Genomic DNA, 15,746 nt, shown 5'->3' on the forward strand with positions numbered 1-15,746 from the left:
TCATGGGAGTTCCGTCGCATTTTCCATTTGCTTCGATGCGTCCAAAGTGATTATGTTTGTTTGTTTGTTGTTCGTCGACTTTTTTTCTCATAAAGTATCGTTTTCCAATTTTTCTTCTCCTCCTTCAATATTCCTTCGCCTTTGATTATGCAAGGGCAAGTTTTTTGTGAGTTCATTTTATATTATTATCTTCTTCAACGGCGTTCTCAGTTAATATATTTTTTTATTCTTTATTTTTTACATTATTAGTTTATTTGGCTTCCTTTTTTTTACATTTTCATTTTTTTGGGACGTTTTTTTATTCTTTTTTAATTTCTCAGTGATTTTTCGATTAGTTTTTACATTTTTTTTAGCTTTTCAGTGACCTGCATTAATGTTTTTCCAGTTATCTTCTTGTGACGTTTTCTGTTATTTTTTTCGTGAGTTTGTTTTCAGTGACGTTTTCGGTTAGTTTTCAGTTATTCAGCGACGTTATTGGGGTTATTTTTAGGTTTTCAGTGACGTTCCCCGATATATTTTAGTATTTCGTAGATACTCAGTGACTTTCCGGGATATTTTTTTTATATTTTTAGTGATTATCTTTTTTTTTTAGTGACGGTTTCGGATAATTTTTTTTTCTGTTACTTTCTCGGTTAGTTTTTCATTTTTCAGTGACATCTTTTTTTTCATATGTTTTCGGTTTGTTTCCAGTTTTCCAGAGAAGATTTTGACTAATTTTTCGTTTTCCAGTGACGTTTTCACATGATATATTTATTTATTTATTTTTTTATTATGTATATCGGGTTTGTCAGTAATGGCTTGTGTCGCTGCGCTGGGGGACGACTGATCGGCTCACACGGGGCACTCGAGGCTGGGTCTAAAGGAAGCTTACCTCGAGCGCCTTCCTTTGCGAGCGCCGAGACTCTTTACCTATATTCAAGCGTTCCTTGAGGGGGTTTTTTGTGCGTATTGCTTTATGTTTTCTTGAAAGTGAAGGTCTTTTTTCATTGGTTGCATTTTTACAGGATTGGGTTGTGTAGTGTCGAAAGGAAAAGATTTTGATGAATGATTTTTCTTCAGAACACATTTTTTTTTGTATTTTTCACGGGTTCCCTGAGGTCTTTTTTTATGTGCGTATTGATTAATGTTTTCTTGAAAGTGAAGGTCTTTTTATATTGGTTGCATATTTACAGGACTGGGTTGTGTGGTGTCGAAAGGAAAATATTTTGATGAATGATTTTTTCTTCAGAACACATTTTTTTTGGTATTTTTTTTTGTTCCTGATTTTTTTTTTATGTGCGTATTGATTAATGTTTTCTTGAAAGTGAAGGTCTTTTTATATTGGTTGCATATTTACAGGACTGGGTTGTGTGGTGTCGACAGGAAAATATTTTGATGAATGATTTTTTCTTTGGAACTTTTTATTTTTATTTTTCACGGGTTACCTGATGCCTATTTCTGTATTTATCTATCTAATGAGGTGGTCTTTTTTAGTGCAGTTTATTTGTGTTGTTTCGTAAATGCAAAAGAAGAGGTAACGCTGCATATTTCACTTAGAACATCTATTTTTCATAGTTTTCCTGCGCTCGCTTTGGTCTTTTTTATATTTACTTATCTTACGAGGTTAGTCTGCTTTTGGTTGCATTTTCAGACGATTTATTCATTTAGTCATAAAGAAAAATAAAAGGTTGACTCGATGTAAATTTTTTCGCCTACATGTTTTTTTCTGTATTTTTTTTATGAGTTCGCTGTTGTCTTTTTTTTTTCATTTATCTGTCTGTCTAGCTTTTGACTGCCTTTCCAAACGAGATATTCATTTAGTTTCGTAAAGGTTAAGAAAAGGTTAATTCATTGTACATTTTATCGCCAACAACATATTTTTCTTGTATTTTTATGAGTTCGCTGTTGTCTTATTTTTTGCATTTATCGATCTACCTAACTTCTGACTGCCTTTCCAAACGATATATTCATTTAGTCTCGTAAAGAAATAGAAAAGGTTAACTTGATGCACATTTTTTCGCATACAACAATTTTTTTTTAAATATTTTTTACGGGTTCAATGTTGTCTTTCTTTTTTGTTTGTATCTGTCTTATGAGGCGACGGTCTTCTGTTGTTTGCCTTTTCGACGATTTAGCCTCGAAAAAAAATGTTTATGTTGATGAATAATTTACACTCGGTTCATCTTTTTTTAAATCTCTTATGAGGTGAGAGGCGGGTCTTCTTCAGGCGCCCTTTTGAAATAAGTTATTCATTAAGTCTCGTAAAGAAAGGGAAAAGGTTACAGCGATATATATATTTTTTCGCTCGGGACATCATTTTCTTTTTTTGTCGAGGCTCACAATTTACTGTTTTTCCTTTTTTACGTGCTATTGGAAACGGATTAGGGCGGACGCCGGAGCTATGCGATACGTTTTCTGATGCAGGGAATAGTTTTGTGTAGCGTCGGGGGCGGCTAAATATTGCCTGGTGCCGAAGGGGTCCCAATGATTCAGGCCTCGCCGGGGTGCGGGGAAGAAGACGCATAAAAAAGTGCCGCGTTCCAAAGTTTGAAGCGATGAGGGTGTTTTTTTTTCTCTCTTTTGCGGGTGTTGCATGGTAGTGTTTCCGTGGTATGAAAAAAAGGAAGAATATTGCTTTTTTTTTATTAACGGTAAGAGGATGCAAGGGATAAACTAAATGAAAAAGGAATGACTAAAACAACAACAACAACAACAACAACAAGGCCACCTCTTTGGATTCTTTTTAGGAGCAGCGAGTAGCGGGCTTTTTTTATATTATTGTTTCCTTTTTTTTGTGCCCTTGAGCTGTCTCCTTTGTTGTAAAAAAAAAAAAAAACACTACCAGCAAACTACCACCACCACCACTACCACCACCACCACCACCAATAACAACAACAACAATAACAATAACAGGCTTCCTCATAACAAGAAGTCAGAAACAGCAAAGAACTAACTCTAAATTTAGTGCCCGTATTAACACCAACCTCTCTCTTTTTTTTCCTTTATTTTTTTCCTTATATTGAAAAAAAAAGAAAGGTATAAGGAGTCGTGTTTGCTGCCGGGCCGAAGTGTTCCTTTTGGGGGATGTTACTTATATTTTCTCGTTTTTTTTTTGTTCTTGTTCATTTTATTTTTTGTTCTTGTTCATATTCTTGTTCTTGTTCATTTCATTTTTTGTTCTTGTTCATATTCTTGTTCTTGTTCATTATCTTTTTTGTTCTTGTTCATATTCTTGTTCTTGTTCATTTTATTTTTTGTTCTTGTTCATATTCTTGTCATGTTCATTTTCTTTTTTGTTCTTGTTCATATTCTTGTTCATGTTCATTTTCTTTTTTGCTCTTGTTCATATTCTTGTTCTTGTTCATTTCATTTTTTGTTCTTGTTCATATTCTTGTTCTTGTTCATTTTATTTTTTGTTCTTGTTCATATTCTTGTTCTTGTTCATTTTATTTTTTGCTCTTGTTCATATTCTTGTTCTTGTTCATTTTCCTTTCTGTTCTTGTTGTTCTTATTTTTGTTCCTGTTCTCGTTATTGTCATTGTTCATCTTTGTGTTGTTTTCTTCGTCGCTGCACTTAACCCGGGGTCGCAGACGGGCAATGGACAGCGGTGACCCAAGGGAATGCGGGCTGATGGATCAAATGAAGTGGAGGACGGGTAATGGGTGGAGTAGGAGGAGGAGGAGGAGGAGGAGGAGGTAGTGGTGGTAGTGGTGGTGGTGGTGGTAGTGGTGGTGGTGGTGAAAGACGAGGAGGAGTGCGTGTCTGCGTCTTACTCCGTCTAAGTGGAGGTCGCGGGGTCGTTGAGGGCGTTGGTTTGAAGGCGTCACTCGAGCGTCCCTCAAGCTGCGGCATTAGCAGGCTTAGCGACGCTCATGACGACACGCGCGCACACACACACACACACACACACACACACACACATCATGATCGAAGTCTTTGTTATTTCACCCTTTTTATTTAATTATGTTTTTTTTATTGAATCGGTCCACTTAAGTCGAAAATCAGTTTGTTATGTATGTACCTCTTCGTCAATAGAGTTACCTTACCCTCTACTTCCGTGTTTGTTACTATATATATATATGCGTTTAAATACACTTCTCGGTTTGGGTGTAAAATGGCGATCTATGCGTCTTCACTAAGCCTTTTTTTTTACAACAAAGGAGACAGCTCAAGGGCACAAACAAAAGGAAACAATAATAAAAAAAAGCCCGCTACTCGCTGCTCCTAAAAAAAAGAATCAAAAGAGGTGGCCGAAAGAGAGGTCAACTTCGGGAGGAGAGATGTCCTGATACCTAACTAGTGAACAGTTGTGTCAGTTTGCCTTTTTGTCTGTCTGTCTCTTTGCATCTGTGTCTGTCCGTTGTCCACATGCACAAAAATGAGAGGAACAAGTGCCGTGTCCCTTGTGGCATCATACTGGGAGACGGCAATATAAAGAGAAGGTTAGCCGTCGCTTGTTCGAGTTCATCATCCGCATAGAAAAAGTAGGGCGATGCTGATAAGAATGGAAAGCATGGGTGCCAAAGCCCTTGACAAATCAGAGTAATAAAGATTCAAGAAAAATGACGCCGCCAAACCGAAGTGTTGAGATGTAGGTTGGTATTATAAGATACTTTCGCTTCTCACATCAGCTATTTCTAAAGGGCATAGAGAGGGTCAGTCGGGTTCTAATGAGTGTTTCTTCAGGTTCACGGTACAGAAGAAGGGTCAAACTACCACCAGGGTCATAAAACTACTGCTGGAAATGCCCACAACTACCACGAAAACCTTGTCAAATACGTGTTCTTGGGCGGCGAAATGTCTTATGATACGGCCCGTAATGTTTGGCCTGACCACCAGAGGGTAAAGAAAACATACCCAGGCTCTTATATCACCACCAGAGGGTAAAGAAAACATACCCAGGCTCTTATATCACCACCAGAGGGTAAAGAAAACATACCCAGGCTCTTATATCACCACCAGAGGGTAAAGAAAACATACCCAGGGTCTTGTATCACCACCAGAGGGTAAAGAAAACATACCCAGGCTCTTGTATCGTCAGGGGGCAGGGGAGGCAACATGACTAACGCCACGGGAACGCAAGATGATGGTATGATGTGAGTGCAGACCAGGTTGCCAAATTACCGTACTCATTGCATTGTATTTTCGTAGTTTCTGACCGATAACTATTGCAAAAACAAACAAACAATCATCAAGAAATAGGAGTTTTAACGCTAACTTCAATTTTCTATCGTTTTTTGTGTAGGTACGAGAGTTTGAGGCTTAAAAGTAATAAATACAATGTGGTGAATACGATAATCTGGCAACGCGTGTGCAGACCCTCAAAAGATTAGCTCTGAGGGAGGAGGTGGCAAAGTGGTCACCGCGCGGATGTACTGAAACCAAGGACTCGGATTCAAGTTCCACCGCAAGGCGCCGACAATTTTCAACTATCGGCGAGTGGCGGGAGATTACCCACATGCTGCCCCGATCATCAGTCAACCCTAAGCTTCAGGGACTTTGGTCACGAGGGGCACCGAGGGGCAGCATGGGCCAAGGAGAAGCCATATATCACGGCAGCCACTTTAAACAAAATTGTCCCGCGCCACTGACGGGTTGGGGCCGTTCACCAAGCCCCACAAGAAAGCTTACGGGCGCAATGGACAGTAAATGAAAAAAATAATGAATAAACGAATGCCAGAATCGGTAAAAGTTAGAAAGACCAAAGTAAAAGTAGATGTATATAGTAGATTTTTTTATTTATTTATTTATTTTTTTTTTTTTTTTACGTCTACACCCATAGCGCCGGTAGGTTTGCTATAGGGACCTGGATGGTGTTCGGCCCCAGCCCATCATGGCGCAGGCAAGTGTTTATAGTGGCGCCATCTTCTCTTGATATATAAAATGTATAATACTTTGCACTTCACTATTCAGTAATAAGATGGCCCGTGCCCGCCCCAAACACCTGCGTCGTCAAAGGATAAGAAAGGCAATAAAAGCGTCGAACAAATATATTGAGGAAGAATGTCGCCTGTTCAAGAGTATTCACCCCGGACAGAGAAAAAAAAATGAGATTGCGCCCAACACAGTGGAGCAACGAACGAGTGGGAAAGAAGGAAAGGATAGAAAGAAAGAGGGAATATGAGGATAAAATATGAAATAAGAGGGAATGGGGGAATAAGAGGATACAAAACAAGTAAGGAAAGAGAGAAAAAAAGATAGAGGGAAAGAAAGAATGCCACAGAAAATAGGAAAAGGACCGTTGCTTTGTCAGGATAAGAACCTTCATTGAAAACAGTTGTCATGTGATGGTTGTGTTCACCACCTAAAGGAAGAGAAGAAGCTTGTGCTGTAACCCTCGACTCGAATCGTCACGGAGATGGAGAGAGCGCCGAGGAAAGGAAGGGAGAACATTTGTTGGGGTCACTATTATCTGTACTGTTATGGTCATTCCTCTGTTTGTTCGTCTTCTGGGTCCTGACACATTGCCTTTTCAAGCGTGTGTCGCTATAGTGTGCTCACCGTCCACCAGAAGATAAAGAAATCGTACCTTAATCTTAACCTTACAGTTGTCAAGAGAAGGGAAGAGAATTGAAGATAAGCAGACAGAAGGGCGTTGCCTTTTCAAAAGTGTGACATTCGTTGGAGCGAGAGTCGCTGGTGTGTTCGCGTCGGCCACCAGTAGATAAAGACATCGTACCTTAATCTTAACCCTACAGTTGTCAAGAGAAGGGAAGAGAATTGAAGATAAGCAGACAGAAGGGCGTTGCCTTTTCAAGAGTGTGACATTCATTGGAACGAGAGTCGCTGGTGTGTTCGCGTCGGCCACCAGAAGGAAAATAAATAACTTGTGCCCTAACCCTACAATCGTCAGAGAGATGGGACGAGAATTAAAGAAACGTAGAGAGAAGAGAATTGCCTCGGTGTGTTGTCTTCGCTCTAACCGTGAGAAGGAAAAGAAAGACTTGTCCCTCAACCCTATACAACCGTTAAGGGAAAGGAAGGAGAATTGAAGTAGAGAGAAGAGCAATGTCTTTTCATGAGTGTGACCTACATCGAGAATAGAGTCCCTGCTGTTTTGTTCGCTCTGACCTCGAGAAGGAAAAAATAACGAGTGCCGTAACCCAACAATCGACAAGGAGAAGGAAAAGAGAATTAAGGAAAGGTAGGGGGATCGACGTTGCTTTTGTTTTATATAACCTCTCCCGAGAAGATACTTGGCTCTGACCACGAGAAAAAAAAAAGTACAAGTGCTGTAACCCAACAATTGACAAGGAAAAGGAAAAGAGAATTAAGGAATGGTTGGAGGATCGACGTTGCTTTTGTTTTATATAACCTCTCCCGAGAAAATACTTGGCTCTGACCACGAGAAGAGAAAAGTACGAGTGCCATAACCCAACAATTGACAAGGAAAAGAAAAAGAAAGAGAGAATTTAGGAATGGTAGAAGGATCGACGTTGCTTTTGTTTTATGTAACCTCTCCCGAGAAGATATTTGGCGTTCCTGTCGCAGCAGTCAGCAGAAAGAAAAGGGCAAGTGGCTTAACCTTATCCCTAGAGAAGTTAAGAAGGAAAGAGTGCAGCGGAAAGATAGAGGAATGTTGTTTTTCCATGTATCTAACCTCCATTAAAAAGATAGATGGTGTTCGCGTAGCGGCAACCAGTAGAAGGAAAAGAACCTGTAACCGAAGCCTAGACTCATCAAGGAAACGGAAAAAGAGCTGCGGAAAGGCGAGGTTAGAAGGGCGTCATTTTTTCCTGTCTATCCTCCACCGAGATATAGGTGCACGCCTCGCAGCAGCCAATAAAAGGAAAATAACATGCAACCAAAGCCTATACTCATCAGGAAGAAGGAAAAAGAGCTGCTGAAAGGCGAGGTATGAAGGGCGTCATTTTTTCCTGTCTTTACCCTCCACCGAGATACTGGTGCACGCCTCGCAGCAGCCAATAGAAGGAAAATAACATGCAACCAAAGCCCATACTCATCAGGAAGAAGGAAAAAGTGCTGCTGAAAGGCGAGGTTAGAAGGGCGTCATTTTTTCCTGTCTTTACCCTCCACCGAGATACTGGTGCACGCCTCGCAGCAGCCAATAGAAGGAAGAGAACGTGTAACCAAAGCCTAGAATGGACATAGAGTATTAAGGGGAGAGCGCCGCGGATAAGGAGGATGAAAGTGGTCGCATTATCATGCATCCCTGTCGCCCGCACCGAAGCCAGAGGTGTCTTTTTTTTCATCGTTTCGTCCACTGGAACCTTTGCATGAGCCTTTTAATACATGAAAGAGACGAGAAAAAGAACAACACACAAACATGAAGGAATGGATAACTAACTAACTAACTAATTAACTAACTAACTAACTAACTATTTAATTACCTACCTACCTACCGCCGTGTTGATCGTTACTCCCACAATAAAATGAGTTACTGACATGACGTTTGAGAGAAGGAGAACCAGGAGGAAGAGGCTTGTGGTCTGTTCTTTCTGTAGCCTTCGGTATGCCATTATTAAATTTTGAGAGAGAGATATATGTTATGTTTCTTGTTATTTCCCACTGTAAAGAAATAGACGACTTTTGGAGGAGAAGGAAATAGGAAAAAAAGAAGTCCGTTGCTCCTTTATTTCCTGCAGCCTTGGGTATGAGAGCGGTTAATGGGAAAGTTAGGTGCTCGGTTTGTTTACGTTTATCCTCACCGTTAAGTATGCAATAGTCGTGGATTTCTGACGGGGGTGGAATATGAAGTAGCAGTCCCGGGTCTCTGGTCTCCCTGTAGCACCCGGTATCAGAGCAGTTCCTTCTTCCCGTATGTAAAATAAGATACAAGTTATGTGTATCGTACTTCCCGCCGCACAGTAAGTAAAAGACATTATTTATGAGGAATGGGGGAGTCTGAGAAAGCGGAACGGGGTCTCTTTGTGTTAGTGTAGCATTTGATATGACAGCAATCTTTCTTCCGACCGTTTAATATACAGTAAGATACACATTCTGTTTATTGTTCATCCCACCATAATGTAAGTGGGGTAGATGGTATTTTTTAAGGAAGAAAGTAATATTAGAAAGTTGTGCACGATTTCTTGTTTTCGTTTATTGTTTTCTCGTCATAACACAAGTGACGTATGCGAATTTGTTTTTTTATTTTTTATACAGAAGGCGGTTATATGATAATGTGGCGAGTGCTGTCTTGATGTCTCGTGCCATTCAGAATCAATAGAAACTCTCTTGTTCCCTTTGTAATGTTAAATAGTGACCATACATTTTGAGAGAGAGAGAGAGAGAGAGAGAGAGAGAGAGAGAGAGAGAGAGAGAGAGAGAGAGAGAGAGTATATGCATGATCTCTTGTATTCTTGTATTAATCCACACATCCAAGTAGGTCCTTCTTGCTATGGTATCTAATGAGTGTATTCCCCTCCATCCTACCGTAACATCAGGTCGGGGGAAAGTGTTTTGAGAGGAAGGGAAAGGAAGAAGGTCTGCATTGTCTCATGTCTTCCTGTAACCTTCAGTGCATCAAAGACATCGCTCCCTCTCTCTACCGCAGCATTCTGTATTAAACTATTCTCCTCATTGTTCGGTATACATTGAGCGTCATTCATTGTACGTATCAGATGCCAGACTATAGTGAATGCGTGTATAATGAGCGTTATTGTACTCGATGTAATGTGGCTCTCGTGGGTAAACATGAAAATACTTGATGATAGTTTGGTTTATATGATTATAATTTATATATGAAAATACTTGATGATATTTTTATGTTAAGCTTGTCTGTCTGTCCGTCTGTCTGGCTGTATGTCTGGCTGGCTGTCAATGGGTGTATGTACGCCTCTGTGCAATGCTGTTCCCTATTAGTCTGTCTGTCTATCTGTTTGTCATGGTGTCTAACTCTCTTTCTCTCTCTCTGTCTGTCTGTCTGTCTGTCTGTCTTTCTTTCTCTCTCAGTCTCCACCCTCCCTCCCCCGCTCTACCCCGGGGAAATAGCGGACACATATCGGATACTAGCGACAGGGAATTAATCAGTACAGACAGGTGAGCCGAGGTAGCTGATGGAACGAGGGAGTGGCCGCGACTGATTGATCGATTGATTGACTGACTGAAAATAAACAAAAAGATAGATATATAAATAGATAGATAGATAGATAGATAGATAGATAGATAGATAGATACATATATAGATAGATAGATTGATAAATAGATAGATAGATAGATAGATAGATATTTAGATACATATATATATATAGATAGATAGATAGATAGATAGATAGGTAACTTATTGAGAGTAAAATCAACTATATACGAATACATCATAGTCATTGTTTTTTGCTATTATCCATAAAGACAATGTAAACGGTGAAAAGGTTACATAAAACAAGACATTTCCCTATACAATATCCCATTACAACCACATAGTGACACAATAATATCCTCAATTCTACCACAATGCTCAAAATAGTTAAGGAACACAAGATGACAAACGAAACACAAATTTGGTTATCTTTCTTACCTTTATCCCGTCCGCTGCGATTGGCACGGATCTCACCTTCATTGGTAGCCTGGTAACATACACTCCCAGGGTCTTTCTCTGCCTCTGTGGTGGATAGTGGAGTGTTTCCCATGTGGTATTGGTATGCTGGATATCCCCTCCCAAGGTGCAGGACTTTACTTTTTTTTTTCATTGAATTATAGCAGCCACTTTTGTTCCATTCCTGTAGCTTGGTGATGTCTTCTTGTAGGAAATCCGTAGTCAAAGGGTTAATAAGTTCTCATCATCCCGAATCAGTGGAGAATGGATTGGTTGCTAATTTCTAACATAACGATATCAGCTCTTTCACGTAATATGAGCATCTCTCCTTCTCAGTCCCTCGCGTCTTGCTGCGCCCCCTCACCAGCAGACAAACAGGTGCATGGCGCGAGTAAATACCTCACGTTAGCAGCACAAAGCGTAGGATTAAGTGGTGAAGCAGGCAGACAGACACTTCCCATAACTCAACCCCTTTTTTGGGCAGGTAAGAAGGAGGAAGAGAAGGAGGAGGTAGAGGACGAGGAAGCGGGGTCATTCATTGTTATTTTCACGAGTATGAACATTGAAATTATGACTCTCTTAACCTTGGTATATAGACAGATAGAAAAAGATGGATACCAGATAGCCAGACAGAGAAACAGATACTTAAACAGACACACACACACACAGAGAGACCTATTTATCTCTAACTAAAGAAAGCAATGAAATGAATCAGGAGCAATTATTTTCGAGGTTATGGATTCAGATAGATACAGATAAACTGATAGATAGGTAAATTTAGAGAGAGAGAGCATCCTATTTTTTTTTTCTTCGTTTCCCGACACAATCTACAGCAGCCTGCCATGAGAGTGTTTCTGGATGCTGTGTATTGGTGCTAGTGTTGCTGGTGTTGTTGTGGTCTTTGTGTTGCTAAGAAGCTGAAACACACACACACACACACACACACACACACACACACACACACATACACACACAAACACATTTATATAGTACTCGTTTGTTGAAGAGCTAATAAATTTTGGTTTCAAGTTTGGTATCTCTTTTTTTTCTTTGCGTTTCCTGATTTTCGTTTGCATCGGATGTAGCGGGACTCTTTTTTTTTTATATATAATAGAAGGTTGCTCTGTTGCCGACATTTTTCTCTCTATGTTATTTTTCACGGTTTGATATTTCTGGTTTTGCATTTCCTGTGTTTTTTTATAATTTTCCGCTGGCGGGGGATGTAGGTGGATTTTTTCTTCATTTGTTTTTATATATAGTTGTTCTTCCGTCTGTTTCTGGTATTTTGTCTAATTTCTTTTACAGCAGAGGAAACAGCTCAAGGGCAAAAACAAAAACAAAACAACAGACCGCAAGAAAAAAACAAAGAAAAATTCGCTACATTAAAAGCCCACAATATTTTTTTCTTCTGGCTCTTCGTCAATCTTCTTCACCGTAATAATTGAGCCAACAAGCACCACACGTTTGTCTGTCCCAAGTTTAGGATGTGGCGCAACGTTGCCAAATTGTCGAACTCAGCCTCTTATATTTACAGACTTCCGACCCAAAACTGTCTCCTGGGTCCCAAAACAAAGTTCATTTATAGTTATTAAAATAGTTAATTCATGATGTTTCTTGGGAATAGCCAGGCATCAGAACCGGTAAACACTATGCTCTGAGTACGATAATCTGGCAACGGTGATGTGGCGGGACTTCTTTTTTTAATTTCTTTTATATATTAGTTGGTCGGTTTCTTTGGCGGGATTTTCTATATCGTTTTCCCATAACTCCTGGTCGATCCCCTTTACCGTACTGATGAAGCCGACAAGCCTCACATGTTCCTGTCTGTCTGTCTTGTTTTTCATTCTTTTTTATGTAATACTTGGTAGTCTTGCCGGCAGTTTCTGTATATCTTTTTTCTTCGTAACTCTTCGTCTCTCTACTGTAATGATCACCCCAATGAGCAGTTTATGTTCCTGTCTGTCTGTCTTTTTATTATTTTTTATATAATAGTTGAGCGTTGCCTACAGTCGTATACATATATTTTTTCTAACACTTTTTCGATTTTCTTTACCGCACTGATCACGCCGACAGGCAGCTCATGTTCCTGTCTGTCATAAGTGTAATGTTCAGCTCGTGAGGTTGTCCGGCGCGTCCGTCACCCAAAACTTTCAGGAAGGCGAGGCAACACTTCTGCCTGATTTTTCAAACGCCGTTTTAGTCTTTATTAACAATACCGTGGCGGATTTGTTTTTGTCTTGACCCGTTTTTCAAGGCGTGGTTTGTTGGTTTTGTTGATTTTAATATACCACTTTTTACGACTGAGTTTGCAATATGTCGACTTAACTCCGTGAAAATTCAACACTTTGAACTCCGTCTCAAACATGGAATTAAAAAGCTGAACCAGCCACATAACAGTTAGAATACTTGTACGACGCCTTAAAATTCTGGCGTTAACATGAGAGCAGGCGGCCGAGGGTCAGCCTAGGCGGCAATAATATTTATTTGTTTGGTAGAATAAACCTTTCAGAGTCTGATTTTGATGTTAGTGCTCTTATTAATTATAATGGAGGGGCAAACTGAAGTGAAAATTACTTAATGAATGCTGAAGCAAGTCCAAATGAACAGAAATAAAGAAAAGCAAGGAACTACCTTAGATATGATCTTCTTCTTCTTCTTCTTCTTCTTCTTCTTCCAACCCCACCAGTGAAAATAAGACGTTATACAAAGAAGAAAAATAAGCTATGACCATTGCACCACAAGGAAGAACTTTTACAATAATCTAAACTACTGAACGAGGCATGATAAGCTCGTTAAGGAATAGCATCAGTACCTCCACGCCTGCCGACCGAAACATCACACACTCGTTAGACAATCACTTGAAGGCACTGAAGTGATGATGACAGCAAAGCGACGTATTAGTTAGTTAATCTATCAAGCTATCTATATACCTATCTATTTATATATTATCAATCGACTATCTCTATATCCATCTATTTAATGTTGTATATTATCTTCTACGTACTATGACCCGTGCATTTTAAATTTCATCTCCCTCCCCCTTCTACCCCTCCCAGTCCCCCGCCAATCACGGCCGCCTTGTATCAACCTCACCACATCAAAAAGAGATGCATAAGTAATCATATAAGTAATCGTACAGTTCATAGCACTGGTAAAAGACTTCAGAATATAATAAGAGTAACAAAACCTAAAAGATCACTGAATTATACCCATTTTTTCACTACAACGAGTGTGATCAACAAGGGGCTAGCGTGTGAGCTTTCGCGGCACGGTGATAGAAAACGAGTCTCGGCTGGCGGTGGTGGCGGTGGGTTGGTCACTGGTCACTGGCGCGTGTGTCGTGGTGAAGTGACGGGAACTTGTGTCGTTGTTAGTCGGTAAGTAAGTTTTGTGGTATTCATACTTGGTGAAGGAAGTGTGTGAGCTGTGGTGAGTGTGTGGCGGTGTTTGTGGTGTGGTGGTGCTGAGTGGTGCTGAGTTAATGGAGTTAGGGTTTCTTTCACAGTCGTTTTGTTTGTTTTGATCGTTACCAATGGCGCCGATCGATGCTATAGTTTTCCACGTGAAACTGGCCGATGGGGTAGTGGCGGCTGCAGAGGAAGCGAGAGGTGTTGAGAGTGTGTGGCAAGGTGCGGGGCTAGGCTAACCCCGCAGCCGCCACTACCCCATCGGTCAGTTTTAAGTTGAAACTCTATAACGGCTGCCGCCATTAGTAACGATCAAAACAAAACGACTGTGAAAGCGGCTCTTATAAGTGACGATGGAGTGAAGGGAGGAGGGTGAAGGGTAATGGACGGGGTGAGACATAAGCCGTGACGTCACAAATGAACCCAAACAATCCGAAGCTTCGAGATAGAGTACCTTAGGGCAATATTCTTCCATCTTCCTTTGCTGCGACCTGCCTTTGCCATTAACATTACCCTTTTGGCACGTTTAGAAGCCTCTTAGGATTACTTGAAACCTGGGTATTTATATAGACATGGGGAACGAAAGTAGAAGTAGAAGTAGTAGGCTAATTCGACCCGTAACCTCGAGATTGAGTAATTTAGGGTTATATTCTTCCACTTTGCCTTATTGTGACCTACCTATGGCATAAGTATTACCCCCTTTGATAAGATAGAAAGCGTTTTGAGAGAGCTAAGAGCTGTGTACCACCCGCCACCTGGTATTTCGTTATTAGTAAACAAACGAACGAGGTTGGAATTGCTCACTGCATCGTCTGCTGGTTCACTTCTCTCGTGATCCGTCCTCCCAAGAACCCTGCCTTCGAAAATAGGAGTAACGTAAAGTAGTAGATTAATAATTACATATGTTTTGCTAAGTGTTGTTTTTCTGTACTCCTATGTTGTTTTCTACTGCATTGTGGTGACTTCAGAGTTGCCGTATGTGGAAAAAACGCGGGAAAAGTAACAAGACAGCCATCTAATCACAGCGCTACCCTTGTCTTCCCTCTCTCCCATTCATCCTTTATTGTTGTTTCTCACTCTGTTCCTTACTTTCCTCCGCTTTCTACTATATATTAAAAATTTGTTCTCCGTTCTTGTTCTCTTCCCATTTTCCACACCTTCCATTTTCTATACTCTCCTCCCTTCCTCCCCTTCTCCTCCTCCTCCTCCTCCTTTCTAACGATGCCAGGTTAAAGTGTTAGTAGTGGAAGCGGCCACATACACTCATTTCAGGAAGTGCGTGTTTTATATAATTTAGTGGCACACGCGGCCATAAATAACGCATCAGCTGGGGGTCATCAGTCACAGCTTAATATCATTGTAAGCGCTGCGGTGTTGACTTGACCCACATTTTTTATCACTGAACATTCATGATTTAAAAGAAATAAAAACATTAAACTGTCAGGCTGCCGCCCGTGCTGGCCGGGATGTGCGGCCATGGGTGCAACTTATTGATGTTATTATTTAGCGAAACTGTCAACTCTTTACTTTCTGCGCGAGAGGACCATCGCATATTTAAATAATAAATCGCTAGAAAAATTTGCTCATACCACAAAGCATGTATTGAATTTGTGTGGATTAAATACACTCGGTAACAAATTGCAATATAGCGGTTGACAATGTAATAAACTTTTATGTTGCTGTCTGCAGGCCTCCGGCAACGTTCATACGCTGGACGCGGTGCTTTGTGTGTTTGTTATCCGAGTACTGCTGTGTAATGATATGAACGCGTGCATCATGCACATAGCGAGGGATAACGTTTATTGTTAAATAATGATCCTGGCTATAACGATGTTTGGCAACCATTAGTTTTTTCCTCCAAATATTT

Source organism: Eriocheir sinensis, chromosome 62 (assembly GCF_024679095.1).
Source record: "Eriocheir sinensis breed Jianghai 21 chromosome 62, ASM2467909v1, whole genome shotgun sequence".
NCBI lineage: Eukaryota > Metazoa > Arthropoda > Malacostraca > Decapoda > Varunidae > Eriocheir > Eriocheir sinensis.